The following is a 21,530-nucleotide window of genomic DNA, read 5'->3' on the forward strand; positions in this document are numbered from 1 at the left end:
TTCTAAATCCTCTGGAAAAATGATTAATGCGTACACTGCCAATGCGAAAATATTTTTGACCCTATTAAAGTCGACCAAGGGTAAACCAAGTGTAGGCTGGCATTGTATCAAACTAGCTTTATTAAATTTGATTGGAGGTTTGTATGAGGAAGGGACAGACAAGGACATTATTTTGCACAGCAGCTCTCTTTTGAATGAAAATATCAAGAGGAATACAAAGTAGCAATATGCCCTGGACAGGAATCACTTTAAATATAAGGAAATATTGGGAAGAACTTTGTTGAAAGGGTAAACCGTATTTGCTAGAAAATTTTCTGCTCCCTTATTGCTATGCTGGTCATTTGCCAATGGGGGTGTTTTAATTTAGGAAAGCCTTATATTTTGTCATTAATAGATGAGCTAGTTCAACCTTGCTTCCTCTCTCTCTCAGCTGTCATTGAGTTCCACAATTTAAAATTATCTTTCTGCATTCTGAACCTTAGCAGAACAAGTCTCATTCTCACAATGTTTCCCCAATGCATCCATCCTACATAATCATGCAATTAATTAATAAAGGGATACTTTTTTTTCCTCTATTAGTTGTGCTGTTTTGAATAAACGTGGCACAATTCAGGTACAATTTCATGGATAGACTTTCTCACAGGGAAAAACATCCACTTTAACTGTTACAATATTGAGTTAATGTATAACTTGATTTAGGTGTCACCACCCTGATTTCACATTTAATGTTTTTCTATAGTTTTCTCAAACCTAGGAAATAGTCAATCACATGAATAACATCATAAATATTGCCCTTTTATCACATGGAAAGTAACACCAATTTCCTTTAAAGCAGTGGTGAATCATATTATCTTTGATGCACTGAGCACATAGTAAATGCTTTGAATGAGTAAACGATTGACCATCTACCGAAGGGAAGACTAGGGCGGCAGCTAGACTGACAGTTTAGTTTGCAGCAATAGTCTAGTGAAGGTCTTAAACCACCGACCATTTCTAGTACACACACTAGAAAACAAAGGTGGTTGGAGAACAGGTAGTCAAAGGATAAAAACAAAACCCTGGGGTATTAGTTTTGCCTCCTTTTCTAATTGAAAGGCATGAGTTGTATTACTCACCCATGTTTCATGTCCTTTTCTGCAGCATCTCTTCCTGCAGAAGATTAAACATCCCTGTCCTGCTTAACTCAGGCACAGCTTTTGGACTCGGTTTGGCCAATAAAGGGCAAGGTAAAGTGTGAGGTGTGTACTTTCCAGGAAGAAACTTTAAAAGCCAGGCCATAGTTTGCTTATCCTCTTTTCCTTCTGCATGATAATCAGCAAAATTCCAGATACAGAGTAAAGTGGAGCCAAGACATAGCTGACTTGTTATGTACATGCCGTGTAAATGTGAAACATGTCTTTGTTATTCTAACTAATCCAGACTTTGGAATTGTCTGCTACCATACAAATTTAGCTTATCCTTACTGATGTGATCTGTATACTTTTAGCATGAATTAGGGAACATGTCCTTAATTATGCCTCTATGAGCTCTGGGATGAAAATTAAGGCCATCTTCCCACTACCTTATCTAGAAACCTACCTGCTTCTGCACTCATCTCCCTTTTCCTTCAGGTTTAATGGGTGCACCTCCCTAAACCAAAGGCCAAGCCCTTTATTTCTTATTTAGGTCTCATTTTTGCTCACATACTTACTGCCTTTTCCTTTGAGTTATTCCCTCTCTCCTGCAATATCAGTCTTCTTCTCGAATGGATCATTCACATCTTCCTTCGTAAACATATTTTTTTCTTGGCTTCACATTCCTTTCAGCTGGCCCCTTTCCATTTCTCTCTCCTTTTTTCTCAACAAAACTTCTGAAACTATTTAACTGTGTGGGTGGTCTCTATTTCCTCATTCCCCCATTCAATCTCCAACCCCTTCTAATCTGGTTTTCATCCAACCACTAAAAAGAAATTGTTTTTGTCGAGGTCACCAAAAGTCTCCATATATCCCAGCATATTTGGACACTTTTATGTGCTAATTTTACTCAACTTAGTAGCATTTCATTGAGTTGCCCCTTCCCTCCCTCTTGAAGGTCTCCTTACTTGGCTTCCAGCACGTTCTCTTGGCTTTATGCTCCCCACGTTTGTGTATTCTCTTTCTTTGCCCACCTGTACAGTTTGTAAAGGACAAAATTCTTTTGGGGCAGAACTGAGTCCTCTTCCATTCTATCTCCATGCTATTTCCCCCTATTGATTTTGGTCTACGGCAACACTCGTTGTTTCTACAGACACTTTTTTGTTGTTACCTCCTGGCAATATTCATAAAGCCATTTCTATTTATTTTCTGATCCCCCAATTCAAAACATCCCTGATGAAACTTTAGACACAATCCATTCATTTGTTGTTGTTTTTTAAATTCCCTCATTTATTCTTTCAAAACATGTCTATTGATCACCTACAGTGTGCAGGGCACTGTAAAAGCTGTTAGGAATATCAAAAGAAAATCAGCCATAATTCTTGCTCTAAAAAAAGCTAGTGGGGAGGAAATTGTGCCCACAATTTTACAATTATAGTAAAATGAGAGCATTTCTAATAATGTACTTTGCATAACACACTGTGGAAACCCAAAGGAAAGAGAGTTTAGGTTTTCTGGGGCAGTAAAAGAAGGATTCCCAGAAGAAGTAATATTTGGGCTAAAACTTGGTCAAACAGGGATTTGTAAGAATGGAGAAGAAGAAACGTTAGGCCCAGAGGCACGAAGATGTGAGATGGACTGTCATGTTGAGGAAATTTCAAATAGTTCGTTCTTTTTACAGAGTATCTGGGAGGTAGGGAAGAGGCGGGAGCTGAGGTCAAATTGAAGGGCTGCATCTAGGACATGAGTGCTTTTATGGAATCATATTCTTTTGATGTTCTGGATGACATTTCTGAGCCCTTCCCAGTATTTCCGTTCAACTCATCATGATCCTATATGCATGGTCTTTATTATACTAGGGTAGAGGCAACATAAACACTATTAAAAGGTATGAAACTGGAAGTACTGTCTTCTGTTTCCTTCCGAGCCCTTCTGTTCCTCTATTATATCTCTCTGATTAAATTCTATTCTTCTTGGATTATCTGTTTACTTCATTGGGTTTGGGGTAGCAGTTTTCTGGAAAGAGAGGTGCTGAAAGTTTGAATGTTTTGACAGCTTTCCCTTATAATGATGTCATTCCAGTCCTTAACCTTTACAGAATTTAATTTTTCTAAACCCTGCATATCTGCTTGAGGACTAAGCTCCCCTTTAGTCTTCAAGAGGGAAGATGGAAATGGGTAAATTCATTATAGCACATTTGAGAGTATAGCACTGGAAGATAATTCCAATGTCGTCAGGTGGCTTATTGCAGAATGCAGTTTAAACAACCACAGGAAGAAGTGGGTACAATGTCATGGCGCGGACACATGCCAGACACGTGGAAGGTCAGTGCTGTGGGAACTTTGGTGACACAAGAAGTGAATGAGGGCATATCTGAAGAGGATTCTTCTGCCATATAGGTGGTCAAACTCAGCATGCTTGAGTGAGAAATGCCAAAATCTCCATTAGAGGAAATAATGTCAACACCACCAAAAGATTAACTTTCTACTTAGCTCTGACTCAAGTCACAAATTGAGATTACAAGTTAAAAAGGCTGCAAATGAGGCCATGAGCTACAAATCTGACTACACCAGTTAATTTCAAGCATATCTGGTCAGCAATTTCACTGTGAGTCTGTTTGACAATAAAGGAGCATCACTAACAGGGTCTAAATTTGAGAAAATCCATAACCCCCTGAGGATCCACAAGATGAGTTCTAATATACTTCCTCAACAAGGCTAGGAAAATAGTAGTAGCTTAGTTAATAATTAATTGCATAGTTAGCTACATTGCAACAAGGACCAATTTCGGTCTGTAATATAATTATTTTATTTTTTTGCTCTAAGTTTTATTTTATTTGCTGTAACTTTTAAAGATAATTTAATTTGAATATGCTGATATTTTAATATTCCCAAAATAGTGGTTTGAAGCTATCCTTACTCCAGAAAAACATGTTATTAAAGCGAATTCATTCCTGTGGGTGTGAACCCATTGTAAGGAGGATCTTTTGATGAGGCTACTTCAGTTAAGGTGAGAACCACCTTGATCAGGATGGATCTTAATCCTAACATTGGAGTACATTATGAGCGGGGTGAATTCAGACAGACAGAGGAAAAGCAACAGGGAGTTGCCGGAAGCTGAAATTCATGGAAACCAGAAGAGAATGGCAAGGTCAGGAGAGGATACCCTGGGCGCTGCCCTGGCACAGAGAAACCAGGGACCAAGAATCGCCAGCAGCCAGCCCCAGAATGCCACAGGCTTTGGGGAGAAAGCATCACCTTGATGATGCCCTGATTTGGGCATTTTCCTGGCCCCAAAACCATGAGCTGATGAATTCCCACTGTTTAACTCCACCCATTTCATGCTTGATCAGCCCAGGAAACTAAAACACCTAGGCAACAGAATTTTGCTTTATCTTAAATCTGCATTATGTACATACATACGTATGAACATGGTTTAACCCAGTGGAACTCAACGGAAATTCATCCTTCCAGGTAACTCAGCACTATTTCAGTGTGGCAAATATGAACATTTCTAAAATGTTATTATGTTTACATTCTAAATCTAAGGTTATTGATATAGCTGCCTCTTAATAGGCTCTTGATGAAGAACATTTCTTTAAAAAGTAAAAACAGCAAACCAATATATATAGACATAGATTCTTGTCGATTTCGTACCTATCAGAGCAGTATAACAAAGAAACTCTTTCAAAAATATTTCAGGTAAGTCAATTTTCCATCGAAGTATTATAATGTAATATGGTATTTAAAATATTTAAATTTTACGATGCAAGATTGAGTGATATGAAAATTTGACTGTTTTATTTTTTTAAAAATCTGCTTCTCTTTTAATGTCTTAATTTTATAATAGGACAGGCAAATTGATTATGGACAGGAAATTCCAGATGAGGACTTTAACTTCATGGATGAATGTGTTGGGAGGTGAATCACAAATACGTTTTCAGGGACAAACTTTCACCATGGAGTGCTAGCAGGCACCATTGTTTTACTTGAGTTATTTTATAGTTGTAAGTGAATGGACTCTGATAACTTCTCCAGTAAATTAGTCATTCTAGTGGACTGCCTACGGCATTTTTGTGAAAAGAGTAGAGCCAAGAACAAAGAGACATTAATAGCATGAATCAGATCTGCCCTATGACTTTAAATAAGTTGAAAGAATGGAATATGGGAAGGAAAAGTGTGCAAGCCTAATTTTCTGAGGATAGAGGCAGTTTTGTAAAATGACTAAGTACACAGTGATTTCTTATCTGTCGAGCTCTGGCCCATTCAAATGCTCGATATGATTTTCCATTTACATTTGATAGGCAGAGTGGGATAGGTGGCTACTGACATTGGCGTCCCTAAAGGAAAGATGCATTTCTCACATGGAATTTGAGCCACTGAGTACATGATTCTTTTTAAATACCTGTTCTTCTCTATCTCCCAAGCACGTGTGTCAGGAAATGTGATATCCTTAATACCAAAACGTGTTCAGGAATAATGAAGTCTATACTCAAATGTATGTGAGGAAAGACTAAATAATTTGTAAAATGATTTAAATAAGAAGCTACATAATCCTGCTCTCCTTTGCTCCCCATGGTACCCATATCTTTTCTCAGTACTGGGGAAGGAGTCTGGGGATATTCATTAAGGATTTCAAGTCATTAGGGTGCTACTAAGATCATTAATTTCTACCACAAAGTCTCAAATGTATTACCCCATTCAAGTGGGTCCTGGGGAAATCTGGTACATTATTTCTGATAATGGAAAATGTACCTTTCTGCAATGGCAGCAATGCAACTCACAGGGGTGGGTATTGAGAAAGTAGGTATTCCAGGTGTTGAGAGTTCCACTGCATAGCTCACTGTTTAGTTTACAGCTCTTAGGTAGCAGCCAGTACACGACAAACAAGTTAGCCTGTTGAAAGATGGGAAAGTCACACATACAAAGCAAAGATGGACTGAGGGTTCAAAATGAAATTAAATGAGAAAAACAAATAAAGTTAAAAAAAGTTAAATTTCTTAAAAACATACACACACACAAGGTACTTTTAATGAAAACATTTTTGCATTTATTGTTTCTTCTGTTCTCTAGGATGTGGGTCAAGCTTTTGTTATTTGTCATTATGATCAAGTTCACGCACAATGAGTTATTAATACCTGGTATGTACAGGATGCTGTTTAAATATTGTAGTGGATGCAAATGTTAGGAGTAAGATGACATTCTGGTCTCTAGGAAAGAGATGGAGTATGCATTTTTGTAATGGATTTGTATCAGATATCCACAAAGTAAAGCTCGTACAGATTTTCGATAAAGCAGAGGATGGCTCTAATAGTTTGCTTTCCTGATGGACTGAAACCTGGTCTTTGTGGTGGCCTACAGTAAATGAAATTGAGGTACAGGAAATGCTTTGATATTTTGTAGAGGAAGGAATAAAAATAATTGGCGGGGCAGAAATTTTGTACTGGAATTCTCATGTGTGAACTTCTCACTCTTATTTTAATTATGTTCCCCAAGAGGGCCCAGGGAATACTCTCTTCAATGAGTCATTGAGAAGTACATGAGTGAGAACACCAAAGTTCTTTGGAACCTGAGGTGGCTGTCCTTTGCCAACAAGGGTCTAGGTTGGCATTGCTCTAATGTAAAAGAGACTTCTTGTTTTCACTGGGGATGGTGAGATTCCAGAGTGGGAAAAGCCAGGTGGCAACATTCAACCACCATTTTAAAGAGTGGGCATTCAATTTTATTAAAAATTCTTGGTGCCTATTGAGGTTTTCATATGATTTTTTTCCTTTAATCTACTTCTTATATTAAGCTTCCTGAAGTTCCAACTGTTACAGCAGCCTTTCATTTTTGTGATAAATCCTATTTTATAACAATGTTTTACTTTGTGGCTGGACTGTGGGATTCATTTGTTAATAATTCTTGAATTCATATAATAAGGTGAAATTGAACTACGATTTTATTTTATTGTCTTATCCTTGTCCAATTTTTGGTGTCAGGATTATGCAAGACTCGAAAAATACATTGGACGGTTTTCCACATTCCCTGTTTTTTAATGCCTGTGGGGATTATCTGTTCTGGGGAGCATTTACTAAGACTTTTCCGTGAAATCATCTGAGTCTGGTGCTTTTTTAGGCATAAGTCTTAAAATTTTCTCCTCTAGTAATTATTCTGTTCAAATTTTCTACCACTTCTTGAAGCAATTTGGGTAATTTGTATAATCCATTTCATTGAGCTTTTCATTGGTATAAAACAGAACATTCTCACGTAGCTATTTTTAGAAAGAATGTGTGAGAAGTAAACTTTCTGAGTCTGCTTCCTTGAAAATACTTTTATTTTTCTCTTACAATTGATTAAAAATGTGGCTGGTTAAAGAATTCTAGATTTGAAGAAATGTTCTTCCCACTCTTTAAAGCATTGCTTCATTTTCATCTGGCATAAGTTGTTGCTGCTGAGAAAGATATGAATATATCTTTCACTATATATTCATTATATGATTATAGTGAATCTCACTCCTTTGTAGGTCAACTGTATATTTCTCCATGGAAATTTTTAGGATTTTCCCTTTTTTGGAGTTCTGAAACTGCCATGATTTGTCTTTTGCTTCTTTTTTCATTTAGTCTGTTGAGTACTAGATAAGCCCAATTTTAGCTCTGGGAAATTTTACTTTATAGTTTTCTTGGTCATTTCCTTCCTGTCATTGTGGTTTTTTTTTCTTATTCTAAAAATCCAATGTGATGGATTCTGGAACTTCTACTTCTATTCTCTATATGTCTTAGGTTTTCTCTACAAGGTTACCATTATTTTGTTCTTTTGTGCCATGTTGTGGAAGAATTCTTCAGGTTGCTCTTTCAGTTTGTGAGAATTCTTTGGCTATGTTTCCATGCCAATTGGCTTTTAAAGCCACTATTTTAAAAAAAGACCACAACATTTTAAATCTCTGAAAATTAGTTATTTGTATTTCCATATGGAATATTCTCTGGAACTTCTCTAAAGACATCAATTGTACATATTTGAAATGTAGAATTCCATTGTTTTTCCTGGAAGCTCTGTTTCTCAGCTGTTAATTCATTATTTGAAGATTCTGTTGTCTTTATTATTCTGAAGCCCTCTCAAATGTTTAGTCCTTATTCATTTTCTGTTCATTTTTGTGCTTGAATGTTCCTGTTCATAATCTGTGGATTGTCTCTGGTGATTATTGGGGAGACACTATACGTGCAGTTAAGTGGGGTATGTAGGCGCCTGATCTTCCAGGAACAGGGTCTCCCCACTTGTCAGCCACCTGGATGGAAGCCCTGCCTCTCCAGACCTGGTGCTCAGAGTCATTGTGTTAGCTGTAGCTTCCAGGTAAATTTTTCTGCAGTCCACTCTTCCGTGCGGTAGACAACCAACTTAACGATTCCCCAGGTTCCTTTCTTCTGAGCCCAGAGCACCCCTGGGATTGCTTGTCTCTCTTGCATATGATTTTGATTTCGGGTCTACCTTGCAATTATTCCTAAAAAAAGTATATTCTACTAATGACGTTCTTTCCCATTTTTCAGTGACTTTGTGCAATCATATATTTTAAAAATATGTTTTCTATCATTTGTTGGGACTTAGGTGGAAGAGGAAACTGTGTGCACTCAGTCTGACATCTTGGTCAAATATTCTCTATATTCTTTGAATTTTCTGTGTCTTTATCTAGTATTGCTGATCTTCTTATATCTGCTCAGCAATTCTTTTCCATCTTTCATGGTCTTGAGAAATGTAGTCAGAGTCTGTGAGAAGGATAAGGCCATGATACTAGACATCACCTTCCTTCAGCAGGCTATCATTGAACAGACTGCTACCCCAAGTGTGACACATAGTAGGGAGTTACTAATGAACAAAAGCAGAGAACTGTTCTGGAGTCAGAGGGTAGAGAACATGTCTTCTGTGGTAAATCTGCATTCAGAAACATGAGAAAGTTTTAGAAAATTTCCATGTTCCCAACAAGGTTCAAAATAATATTGCACTTATTAGACTCTAGCAAGCAATTATAAAGATAAAACCAATTGAGATAAGAAAGTATTTTGTAGATATGAACTATGCAAATGATGGATGTGTAACTTCAAGGGTCATAGGCAACAACAAATTGAGAGAAACAAAATCAAGTTAACAAAATAGAAAATAGAGGTAATAAAATATTGCACTTCCAGGAAAAGTCTACATATTTGAAAATATTGAAAGAAAAATTTAGTAAACTGGAGGACAGAGCTATATGGTCCAAACCACACATATAACAGAGAGAATAGAGGAAAAGAAGTTATAAGCATAACTATAACAAAATAAAATTCATTAGAAGAAAAATACATGACTTTTAAAAATAAAAATAGTTCATAAAGTAGTAAGCAATCTTAATTTCACTAAACATGTATGGGTGAAATCATTGAATTCTAAAAACAGAGCAAATTTCTTACAATCGTTAGCAAGAGGAACATTTTACTTAAAACGGAATAAAAGATTGGCTGTGGACTTCTCCAAATGATTCTTTTTTGGATCACATCTATAAGACACAATAGATAATGTTAAATATAAAATTGTAGACAAAGATATATTAAACTTATAAAATAGAGCTCAAGCACAAAAAAGCATTAAATGTGATGCTTTTATGTTGATAAAAGTTAATACCCATGATAGAGCTAAAATAGTTGTGAAACATGATTAAAAAGATAACATCAGGTAATACAGAGCATAAATTGGCAGGAATATATGAAGAAAATGATGGAAACATGATTGTGATGGAATGCTCTATCATAACATTCTTAGTCTTTGACAGATTAAGAAATTAACAAATAAATAAGGATTGAAAGGACTTGAAAAATGCAATTAACATGGCTATTGTACACAGCTATGTATATGTGTGTATATTCATATATTTAAAAACTCTATAACACCTATAAAAATTCTGTGCTCTACCATATATTCTTTTTCAAAAATATTTTTAGTGACAAATCTCCACACACATACAGTCCATACATGATGTACAATCAGTGGCTCACAATATCATCTCATAGTTGTATATTCATCACCATGATCATTTTCAGAACATTTGCATCACTCCAGAAAAAGAAATAAAAAGAAAAAAAAAAGAAGTCATACATCCCATGCCCTTTACCCCTCCCAATCATTGACGACTATTATTTCAATCTACTCAATTTATTCTACCATATATTCTTTACAAATGACCACAAAATATTGGCGAAAACTGATAATATACTAGATACACACCCTTAAAATCTTAATTAATGGCAAGGAGCAGAAACTGTGTAACATATTCTCTAATGCATTACAGTGATATGAAAACTTAATTGCCCAAGTCTAAGCCAAAAATTCACACTGCTTGGAAATTAAAGTGAAACAAAACATTTTGCTAAAATCTCTTAGATAAAAGTAACACTATAACTTTAGCTGTAGCGTATTTAGAGAGATAAGGAGAACTTTCTAAATTAAAACCTCTGTGATGTTTCTAAAGTCATGGCTTGAAGGCAAATTTATAGCCTGGAGTTCTTGTTTAGTAAACAACAAAGAATGAAATCAACTAATTTAATATTTAATGCAACAAAAGGAGAAAAAGCAAACATAGGAAACTCAGGAAGGAGAAAATTATCTAAGCAGTAATTTATTATTTTGAAATAATGAAAATGGCAGTTTATAGAAATATTACTGGCACATCAGAACAAAACAAAATAAGGAAATAACTAAGTCTGGAAACCAATCATTAAAAATGGGGATCGCTCAGCAAGCAGAATTCTTGCCTGCTATGCCAGAAACCCAGGTTTGATTCCTGGTGCCTGCCCATGCCAAAAAAAAAAAGCAGGGGGGATATATCAGTAGGCAGTAGAGTTCAAACATCTTAAGAGAATTTTACATGCAATTATATGCTAATGAATTTTAAAGGCTCAACAAAAATAGGTAAGTTCTTGATAAGGTATATGTTATCAAAAATTGATCTGGAAAACAGGGGCAAATTTAAATAGACTTGCAATTGTTGAAAAAATGATTAAATAATATATTCAACTTACAACGTCTGTATTTTCAGAATTACAGTGATTTAAAATTCCCAAAGTTTATAAGCTAATCCAGAACATATAAGAGAAAGAACATTTTTAAAGCTATTTTTGAAGCTAATGAACTTTAATAACAAAACATGACAAATTTAGCACGGCAGTGAGACTACAACGTAGTAGTCTCACTACCTTAACACATAGATGCAAATGTACTACATAAATATCGTAAAATAAATATAGAGGTTGTCATGATCAGGTTCATGTATCAACTTGACCAGGTGGTGGTACCCGGTCACCTTGTCAGGCAAGTGCTGGCCCATCTGTTGCGATGAGGACATTTCATGGACTTAGATCATGATTACATTGGCTGTATTTACAGCTGACTGCATTTGTAATCAGCTAAGGTAGTGTCTTCTGCAAAGAGTGATGCTTAATCTAATCACTGGAAGGCTTTTAAGGAGAATACAGAAGAGACAAGTCACTCTTCCTGCATCAGCCATGGAGCCTCTCCTGTGGAGTTCATCCATACCTTTCATTGGAGTCGCCAGCTTTACAGCCCATCCCATGGATTTTGAGTTCTTCCATTCCCACGGTTGTCCAACTAGCTTCTCCTGAGAGTTCGTTGAGGACCTTCATTGCAGTTACCAGCTTGTGGCCTGCCCTACAGACCTTGGACTCTACATTCCCATGATTATGTGAGACACTTTTATAAATTCTATATATATGGATATCTCCTGCTCATTCTGTTTCTCTAGAGGACCCTAGCTAATACAGAGGTATATTAATAGAATAAAACACCATGACTAAAACTAGTTTTTAATCCCCCAATAAAATAACCATTCATCATTATTGATATATTAATTTGAACCTTATGCAATAGGTTGCAAATAATCAAGGATAATATCCACATCTTGAGAACTTTCATCACATCTACAAAGTCCTTTTTGCCATGTTAAGTGACATATTCATGGCTTTCAAGGGTTAGGGTGTGGATGTCTTTGGGGACCCTGTTATTCTGTTTACCACACTTAAAATTTTTGAATAAATGTAGCATCTTTTCCAGATTAAATTCTTGCCAAACCGAGACCAGAGGGATACTTCCTTAATATCATGAAACATTTGTATCACCAAGCAGCAGCCAGCATCTTATTTTGTAGAAAAACCCTGGAGATGTTCCGATTAGAGTTAGGAATAAGATGAAAATAATGGCCACATTGCTGTTACTTTATATTGTTTTGAAAGAAGTAACCAAGAACACAAATAAATAGGAATATAGACCTAGTTTAGAAAAGAAACTTAGTTCTCATTCTTTGTCAGTGATGCCAGGGCATAACTGAAAAGCAGAAGAGTTAGTTGAGAAATGGTTAGAATTAATTTAGGTTTAAAGTATCTAGAATTTTAACAAATAAACAAAAAACAAACAAAGAAAGTCTTTTAATATGCCAGTAAGAAATGGTTTAAATCAGGCAACAAAAAGAGACATGTTCCCAGGGATAAAAGGAGAGATAGAAAATAGTGTTGGAGGCTGTAGTTTAGTTTTTTTTTTCGCACGGGCAGGCACTGGGAATCAAACCTGGATCTCTGACATGACAAGGAAGGAACTCTGCCACTGAGCCACATTGCACTGCGAGGAGGCTGTGGTTTAGACCAGTGATTCTCAAACTTTTTGGTATCGGGATTAAAAAGTGCTTTAAAAAGTATTAAAACGTAATGAGAAAAAAAAGGTAATAAGTTTTTGTTTATGTGAATCATATCAATTGGTATTTATCTAAATAGTCCCTAAAACAGATATTTAAAAACTATTATTTAGTAATTAATCTAAAAAAGTAAGCCAATATATATTAAAATAATAATATATATTTATGAAAGGCAACTATATTTTCCACTCCCTCCAAAAAATTTATTGAGAAGAGTAACATTGTTTAAATTTTTTTCAGTCTTTTAAATTTAATATCAGGCTTAACAGAAAACAGGCTCAACTGAATTTTCTTGTCTGCTTCTACATATAATTTGTTGTGATATATTGTTTTTGGTTGACGTACATGAAGAAAAGCCGGCCTCACAAAGATGTGTAGTTGGAAAAAGGAGGAGTATTTTAATAATCCTTTTAGAAGAGGGTGGACAGTCTTTGAAGTTTTGGAAAGTGTAGTTGCAATGAGGAGTTTGAAATGGCATTAATGAACATTTCATTCTTTGCTTCATTAAACTACACTGAAGAAACAACAGCAACAACAAAAAAGCAAAATAAAAAAGAATAAAAAACAAACAAACAAAACAAACAAAAAATCCATTGAGCTATCCTGTACTTAGAATGAATCTTGTCCTCATGCATGCTTTGATCATTAGGGAAATATTTGTTCACTGAGTTTGTAGAGCTTTGAAATGTTGACACTTCACTATAAATAGCCGAAGATCAATTTTGTTAATATCACCACCAATATCATCAAGAGAGTTTTTAGGTATTGGGAAGGTGCCAAGCTCCATAGTGGCAGATAGAAGTTTTTTAAGATTCTAAGTTTTGCTTGAAAGAAATTTCAGGATTTTTCTCTACTGTTGTCTAAATCAAATTTATCCTGACCAAATCCTGAAGATTACAAAACTGGCCATTTTACTTTACAACCAATAGCTCATGATCCACAGGAAGATAAAAACATTAGTGACGCTTAGATTGTAAATCAGAAGCACATTTGCAGCTCTGGTCCGTCAACAGTTCACATAAAGTGTAATGAACATCTGAAAACCATGGCAAAAAGTGTGCTTTTAAAACGTTTATTTAGCAGAATATGGAAGGACGATTGGAAGTAAGTTGGTGTGGGGGAAACTAGAGGGAGTAAGGAAGCTCTTTCAGTAATTAAATTACTGAAATTTCAGTGGATTCTAATCGAGGTTGGGGTACTGAGAATTGAAATGATGAAATGTGTTAAAGGTATATATCCCCTAGTTATTATTTTTATAATTGTTGTTGCAAAATAAGAGTCCAAAAAAACTTGGCCAGAGATTGAGTGTTAGATCAAAGGAAGAGAATTCATACATGATTCTATGGTTTAAATCTGAGGGAAGAAGAAAATTTGGGCACTGAAATGGAGATGGTTAGAGGGAGTCGGTAATAAAGAGAAAAATGAACTTGGTTTCTGAGATGCCAAATTGGCAAAGATGATGCTCTGTGGGCAGATGGAAATATGAGTTTATAATTCAGGTGAAAGCCCCCAGGCCTGGAAATGTTAAAAGTGGAATGCCTGATCTGGACATGCTAGAGCTGATTTAGAAATGTTCTCTAAGCAGAAAAAATGAGAGATTGGAAAAAGAGAACTGTGCTTTGGAGACATCCACAGAAAATGAGAAGAGGGAAAAGGGCCGTTGAGGGACAGTGAGGAGGAGAATGCAAACAGTAGGAAGAGTATCCTACTGTTTCAGTACCAGGTGGGCCCCCCGGGGCGACTGCAGCTAGGAGCTCAGGATGAGAGGAGAACTGAGAAGAGGAGGGCCCCATGTTCTCAGATAGAAGCAGTTTTCAGGGCATTGCAGAAGGAAAATCATTTCACAGAAGATCATGTAAACTGAAACAGGGAGTTAGGTCACTTGAAAATGATAAAAGAAAGAAAGAAAAAAGCAATCTTAAATGGACTACACACTGACATCAAGGACATGTTTTAAATGGCTTTTCAAGTTGCTGTTGATTTGAAGACAGATGGGAAGGAACTAGTAAAGAGAGAGAAAATTTAGAGATCCATTGAGAAATCAAACAAGTGCGTAACTGGACCCTCGAATGTTTGGGAAAGCCTAACGTCCAGTTTGCTTTTGAACAAATGAATGAAAACTTAGATTCCTTTATATTTGGAAGGAAAATGAAAATAAAAAAAGCTAGTTTTATGGCGATGATGAGAGCTATAGGACAGGAAAAACATGCCATTGTGGGTTCTTAGTGAAAATGGTGGTTTTAGCTGTGCTAGTACTTGGGCAGATTTTATCTGCCATCCAGATGGCCACTGGGAACTAGAGTGAGTTTGCATGTCGTATATAACCTAAATACTCAAGATTCAATCTACTGGTTTTATTTAATGCCATATTCCACTAAAGTGATATGAACACTCTCCACTGGAACGTCACAATAATGGGACTCTTCTTGTGAAACAGTTTTCACTGATGAGACTGTCTCACACAGGTTCTTTTAGGTATTTAGTAATGAAAGATCCAGACCTTAGTTTCAAGTTTTGCCCAACGATGATGAAACTATGTTTCATCATTTGTAGGTCAGCAACTAGAGTCTAGTCAATTGAAGCTGATTTTCTTTACTGTATTGAAAATTTATGCATGTACTTAAAAATTAATATAAACATCTTTCCTGAATGAACTTGCATTATTAAATAGAATCCTTTTAACTTTGGGGATAGGAATATAAACAGAGGTAGCATTAATTAATCTATACATTGTACATCCACTCGTTAAGAAATTTACCTTTTGATTAACCATGCTTTATACCCAAAATCGGAATTTTTAATGGTATAATCCACTGATTTTTACCACCTTTTGTCTTCCCTTGTAACCCTTCTTTCTTTGCTCAGGTTGTGTCCTGTGGGCCATTGTTAAAATCACTCCTTTTGCTTATATCATCCCTCTCGCCTTTTTTACCCAGGTGATAGTCAACTTGAAAAAACCCCATTCTTGTTTATATACAACTTTCTCCCCATTCTGTGTTCTCACCTTAATCATTCAACTAGCTGAAAAAAATCACACACTTATTAAGTGTAAACTGGGCTTTTAATGATTCAAAGTAAAATATGTATGCGTCTGATTCAATTTCCTCTGTTAGATCTACTTAACGTGCTTATAAATAAACATATTTTGGTTTTCTAAATCACTTAGAATTCGCTCGTCTGCAAAGTCAATGGAGGTTTTCAATAGTCAAAACCATTTTAAAACAGAATTAAAGGAATGAGAATTCCTTTAGCTTTTCATCATCAATGTTCCTAATTAATTTGATAGATGTTTATTGAATGTCTACCATGTGCCAGGTAGTGCTCTACTCATTAGAGATATAGAAGTGAGCGATGCAAAGCTCAAAACTAACTAGACTGTAAGTGGGGCACTCTATATATGTCAGGTGCCACTATGGTCAATGGAAGAAAAGAAAACACTGTTAGAGGAAAAGAAGGCTTACTAGGGCATGGTTAAGGAAGGCTTTCTGAGAAGGTGACATATGAGTGGAGAACTGAAGGAAGAGAAGGAACAACCCATGAGAGTCTCTGGAGGAAGAGTATCTAAGGCTGAGGAACAGTGAGGGGAAAATTCTTGAGGGTGGCATGTGCTTGGCATGCTCAAAGAAATGCCCATGTGGCTAGAGTGGGGGGAGCACAGTGGGTGAGGGAGAGTTTGAAAAGGGGTAATGTCAGAGAAGGGACAGTGGCCAGACCATGGAAAGCCTTTCCTGGAGATTGTGTAGACCTTGGCTTTAACTGACTGAGATGGCCAGCACTGGAAATTTCCAAACAGAGCAGTGTCATGATCTGATTTGCATTTAAAAAGCACCATGGGGCTGGGGGGTGGGGGGCGGGAAACTGAAGAAAGTAGGGATATGGGTTAGGAGACCACTATAATCATCCAGGCAAGACATGACGACTGTTTGGATCAGGAAAGTAGCAAGTGGGTGGTGAGAAGTAGTCAGATTCTGGATATATTTTGAAAGTTGAGCAGACAAAAACTTGCTGATAGATGATATGGAGATTAATGAGGGGAGAAAAGAATGACTACGAGATTTTTGTCTTGCAAAGAAATTTGCAGAGATGGGATTGTGTGAGAGCTGTCTTTTCTTTTTCTTTTTTTTTCTGTGGGGGTGAGATGACAGGGAACTAAGAATTCAGTTTTTCATGCATTAAGTTTTTGATGCTTTTTAGATATCAGGGTAGAGATGTCATGTAGGCAGCTGGATATATACATATGTCTGGAATTCAGGGGAAAGATCAAGAATGGAGATATTATATTTCAGAGTCTTCAGGAAATAGATGATATTTATGGCCATAGAAGCTGGCTGAGGTTATCTAAAGTTTGAATGCACATGGAGAAATGAAGTCACAGATCTGAGGCCTGAAGTTTAGAGGTTGAGGAGATGAGGAGAAATCAACATGGAGATTGAGAAGGAACAGCTAGTGAGGTGAGGGAGAACTAAGGGGGCATATTGACCCAGAAGCCAAGTGAAAAAAATACTTTAAAAGAAAGAGATCATGTGTGTCAAATGCTCTTGAATTTTTTAATGAAATGATTACTGGTAATTGACTATTGAATTAACTGATATGGTAATCATTAATGATCTTGTCAAGTGAAGGTTTAGTGGGGAGGTGGGGTGAAGCTTATGGGAGAGTTGGAGGAATTCTGGCAAGAGGAGCAGAGAGATGGGTTGGTAGCTAGTGTGCTGTATGTATTCAAGAGAGGGCATTATTAAACATTGGAACATTCTAGCATGTCTTTTCACTCACATAGATCCAATAGAGAAGGAAAATTGATTATAGAAGGGAGAGCAGACAATTGCTAGAGCAATGTCTGAGTAAACAAGAAGGGATGAAGTGCAGGGATGAGGTGGAGGGGATGGGTGCTCAGAGTAACAGGCAGTTCACCCACATTAACAGCTCAGGGGCAGAGGATAGGAACAAGCTGCGAGGAGGTGTGAGGATATAGCCCATAAATATTGCATGCTCCTTGCTTAGGTTTTGTGGTTATCACCATTCTATTTCTCCAGTGGACTTGATGGTGGCCTGATGATGATAAATCATCACAATAAAAATCATAATAGTCCAAAGTAGAAATTTGCTCAAGAAAGGGTACTTCTCTCTAACTTCTACAGTTTTGAATTTTGAGCAGCTGAGCTCCCTGAATCAACCATGCATACCATGATTGTCAGAAATATTAACATTTAAGACTCTAGTCTAGGGGCTACTCTAGATCTGTCAATTCAGGTATATTTTATTTTGCCTGTATCACGTTTTAAAACTTTGAATTAGTTTCTGACATTTTAAAATTAGTATACTTCACTCACAAAAATATCTAGTCTTCTTCTCTTGAAAAATGGATAGATCTGGCAACACTGGACGATCACTGGCTGGAGCTGAACACTGAGCAGGAGGCATGCATCTCTCTGTTCATCTCTGCCCCGGCCCAGCCTTTCTTTACTGACTTGTTTATTTTGATCACTTGGCCTTTGTTAGCACTTTGGTTTGCAAATCCCAACTCTGGGCTTTAGACCACATTTAAGCAAGGTTCATTTTGTGTATTAGTGCTCTTGCTTCATGAAGCCATGATGATAAATCCCCATATGTCGACGTTCTACATGATATTTTTCTGAGTTTGAATTATTCATAGTAGAACATTTTTTCCAAATACCATTGCATACATCCAAATATTTCCCCTGTTCCATGTCATCATAACATTTTTAATCTCTAGAATTAAGTTGAACTTCCTGGGACCAACTATAAGCAATTTGGCCATCAGCCTTTTTAAGAACCAACTTTAATAAGGTCAACCAAGTTTCTCAAAATAGTTTAGATAACTCAAGTTATTTGTGCCAAGTTCCCTGCTAAAATTCAGTCATTATTATTTCTTTTTGGGGGGGGTCGTGGTGCATGGTCCAGGAATCGAACCCGGGTCTCTGGCATGGAAGGCAGGCATTCTACCACTGAACCACCTGTGCATCCTCAGTCATTATTTTTTGACACCTTGCCCCATGTCAATGCACTTCTCTTGTGTGGTGTTGTGTTTATGCTGGTTTATGGTGGGAAGGAGCATAACTGGATGTGACATGATATAAGTGATGCACTGGCATGTATAATTTAAAGACTACACTTGTACTGGAAGCAGACACCTGCAATTAATTCAGATCCTGAGAATTTAAAATGAAACTGATGAACAAAAAGAGAAATGTCCATGAACTGAGGGATACATGATCTGATTCACACCCTCAAAGCTAGATTAGTATGTTAGTTCATTATCACCACTAAGGATCTCAGAGACAAATATTACCCGTGTGTAAAGTAGTCAGTCATTATTTTCTAAATTCGGTTAGGTTCTTCAAAAGATAGTCTATGTAGTAAACATTTTAGAAAAGCATTTTCATTCTTTCATTTTAATGACTTGGCTATTTAAATTATTTAAATCTCAAAGCAGGTAAACCAAAGCTCTCTTTCATTACATTTCTCTGGATTTATACAGAGAAATATTTTTATTTTAAAGATGTGTTTGTTTTAAACAATAATGACATTAATTTCTCATTTAAGAATAAACTTTTCCCAGCCCTCTCCCCTCTATCATTCTCACATTCAGCTTCATTCAGTGTACTAACATGATTGTATTCCAGTAAGGTAGTATTGTGGGGCTGGGGGCACAAACGAAATCAGTAGGAAAGATAGATGATAAAGACTGAGATGGTATAATCTAGAAATGCCGAGAGTGTACAATGATAGTGACGAAATGTACAAATTAAAAAATGTTTTTGCATGAGGAAGAACAAAGGAAAGTCAGTATTGCAGGGTGTTGAAAATAGTTGGTAATTCATAATTTAAAGCTTTAATTTAGGTGTAAGTCTAAAGCAAAAAATGTAAAAAAATAAAAAAAACAGAATAAACTTTTCAAATAAAAGTAATATATGTTTATCATTAGAAACTTGGGAGGCACAAGAGTATTAAAAAGTGTTGCTAAACATCCCATCCAAAGGTTTCCTGCCAATTCTTTCTTTTGCATTCTTATCTATCATTATCTATCTATAGCTGTATCTACGTCTATATCTATAGGTAAGCATTTTATAACCACTGTAGTATATCTTATAATTGTGTGGATCAGGGATGTGAATAAGTTTCAGTGGGTGTTCCTCTTTTCACATGGCATTGCCTGAGGTCATTTGGTGACCTTCAGCTGGCAGATGGGCTGACCTGGGAGGTCCAAGATGGCTTTTCTCACATGGCACCTTATAGAAGGACGGCCCTGTAAAGACTTGGCCCAACTCAAGCTATTGGCCAGCTCAACTCATTCTTTCCATGTGGACGTCTCTATGGGGCTGCTTGGGCTTCCTCACAGTATGGAAGCTGAGTTCCAAGTCTGAATGCTCCAGAAGTACATATATTTAAAAAATATTGTTGGAATCCAACTGTACATCCAGCTTTGAACTCTGCATTTAACGTTTAAGGTCATGTTATAGGCGTTTTCTTATTCCACAAAAATTTCTTAACAATTGATTCTGATAGCTGCATATTATTTTCTATTATATGGAATACATAATATGCATTTTGTATTATTTAATGGAATTTATTTAGCTACTACACTGTTACAAAATGAAGTGATAATTTTTTACTATATTAATAAATATAAAGTAAAATTGCCATGCATAGCTTTTTAACTGAATTTTTATTTATTCCCTTAATATGTGGAGGTGGAATTAGCGAAGGGTACAAAAACTTTTTAAGGCCTTTGATACAGATTGCCAAATTTCTTTCCAGAAGTGATGCAGTATTCATACTGTTACCCTTAGTGTATAGTGTACTTGTCTCGCTATTCGTTCATCAGGACTTTCACCTTTAAGTCATTGCATATCTGATCATTAAGCTATCAGCATCTTCTTGATATTATTTGCATTTATATGATCACAAGTAAGGTAAAATATTCTCATGCTTATTGTTCATTTATATTACTTCTTTTCATATATTTGCCTATGCATGCATAGAGATACAATAAATTAGCTTATCTGAACTCTTTATATATAATAAAAAATGATCTCTTTAATTTAAAAACATAAGTTGTAACAAAATATATCTAAGTACTTTGGAACAGAAATTCAAACAGTAATATTCACATAGTTTAAAATTTCCCTATATTTTCTAAATTTGAACTGGATTTAAAAGCCTTTTCAAATAAATAATTTTGCTTATATTATTTATTGGCACAGTTTCACTTTCTATTCCTATAGAAATACTTAACCTGAGATATGCAGAAAGTTAATAAAAATTAAGGTGACTATGTGATTTTAAAAATTCTCTCTCTTAAGAAGAATTACAAAATATCCTCTAAAATCAGCATTAAAGATTGAGCCCTTTGACTCTTTTAACAATTTTTAAAAACATTCCCGAAATTCTGAAGATATGTTAATTGTGTATTGCGCTTTTCTTACAGAGTGCAAATCATCATTCATTTATGAAATATTACCAGTTTGAATAATTTCACATAATTGTTATTTACATAGTTTCTCAAGAAAAAGGAATATCAATACATTCTACTGAAAACTATTTTTATTGCTTAATTTTAAAACGATTTGAATTATTTAAAGAATATGACTTCCCTCCCTCCTTCTTTTAGGTTAATTTCAGGACACTGTTATAAAAGTAGTGAAAAGTAAAACGTCTGATATATAGGTAGATATAATATAATTACGTAAT

The 21,530-nt window shown here is 35.9% G+C and overlaps 1 long non-coding RNA gene across 1 annotated transcript in view; it reads right to left on the bottom strand.

The window, feature by feature from the left end:
- Window positions 1–6,181: 6,181 nt before the first annotated feature.
- Window positions 6,182–21,530, bottom strand: part of LOC143665337 (uncharacterized) — a 35,378-nt gene continuing 20,029 nt past the window's right edge. The window contains exons 2-3 of the long non-coding RNA XR_013166888.1: window positions 9,532–9,617; window positions 6,182–9,016 (exon numbers count right to left, since the gene is read on the bottom strand). This is a non-coding gene — a long non-coding RNA (uncharacterized LOC143665337). The remainder of the gene's footprint in view (window positions 9,017–9,531; window positions 9,618–21,530) is intronic.

The sequence above is a fragment of the Tamandua tetradactyla genome, chromosome 21 (assembly GCF_023851605.1).
Source record: "Tamandua tetradactyla isolate mTamTet1 chromosome 21, mTamTet1.pri, whole genome shotgun sequence".
In the NCBI taxonomy this organism is placed as follows: Eukaryota; Metazoa; Chordata; class Mammalia; order Pilosa; family Myrmecophagidae; genus Tamandua; species Tamandua tetradactyla.